At 41.3% G+C, this 1,056-nt stretch overlaps 1 non-coding gene across 1 annotated transcript; it reads left to right on the forward strand.

The window, feature by feature from the left end:
• The first annotated feature begins 385 nt into the window (after positions 1-385).
• On the forward strand, positions 386-491 carry LOC120107225. Its single transcript, XR_005509120.1, has one exon. It is a non-coding gene; the product is annotated as a small nucleolar RNA R71 (small nucleolar RNA).
• Positions 492-1,056: the final 565 nt, after the last annotated feature.

A 1,056-nucleotide genomic window follows, 5' to 3' on the forward strand; every position in this document is an offset into this window, starting at 1 on the left:
GAGTTCGGGATATTGGAGTGCTGAGGGGCACTCATGAATAGGATGCGATGGGCTAGAACAGATAGCACACACTTGTGCTTGGAAAGAGCTAACGACATGTCCTCCTATCATTAGTTGGTCAATCTTATGAGACAATGCATCTACCTTGCTAGACAGGTCCATAGAATGACTTATTTCACAAATGGCCCCTTTTCTTTGAAAATTCGGAGATGCTTGACGAGAACATGAAGCATGGTGGAGGGAGTTTTCATTAAGATTTTTAAATAGTTGCCATGCTTCATGCTCATTTCGAAGCATGAAAGTCCCCCCGCATGCAGCATCGATCATCTGACGGTTTCGTTCCGTCAAACCGTCATAGAAACATTGCACTAGCTGCCACTTAGGTATTTGATGATGAGGGCATTTACGGATTAGGTCCCGAAATCTCTCCCAAGTTTCATGAAATTCTTCTCCCTCGGTTTGGGAGAAGCTTGTAATGGCACGTCTAAACTGGTTCGTTCTTCCTATAGGAAAGTATTTTTTAAGGAATTCTTGTTGCATTTGATCCCAAGAACGAATTGAGTTAGCTTCTAAAGAATTCAGCCATTGTTTGGCTCTATCTTTAAGGGAGAAGGGGAATAACCTAAGTTTCAGGGCATCATCAGTGAAGTTCTGAATCTTGACAGTGGTGCAAATCTCAAGAAATTCATCTAAATGTTTGTATGGGTCTTCGTTGGTGAGCTCATAAAAAGATGGAAGCATTTGGATCACACTAGACTTTATTTCATATTGTGCAGCTGCTACCTCAGGTAATCGAATGCAAGATGGGGAAGTGTAAATAGTGGGAGTAAAGTACTCCCTCAGGAGTTTGGGTTGTTCTTCAGCCATCTTAAGAGGTGGGGATGATCCTAATGTTTTGATCTTAGCTCGAATGTTCCTAAGGGTTCGTTCTATTTCAGGGTCAAAAGGTAATAGGTTTTGTACTCTAGAACGACTACCGTGCATACACTAATACTCGATCAATCAAGCATGCAATAAAAGAGAAAAGCATATCAATCCTAGTCTTTGTCCTAAAAT

This window comes from Phoenix dactylifera, unplaced genomic scaffold (genome assembly GCF_009389715.1).
Source record: "Phoenix dactylifera cultivar Barhee BC4 unplaced genomic scaffold, palm_55x_up_171113_PBpolish2nd_filt_p 000800F, whole genome shotgun sequence".
NCBI classification, from domain to species: domain Eukaryota; kingdom Viridiplantae; phylum Streptophyta; class Magnoliopsida; order Arecales; family Arecaceae; genus Phoenix; species Phoenix dactylifera.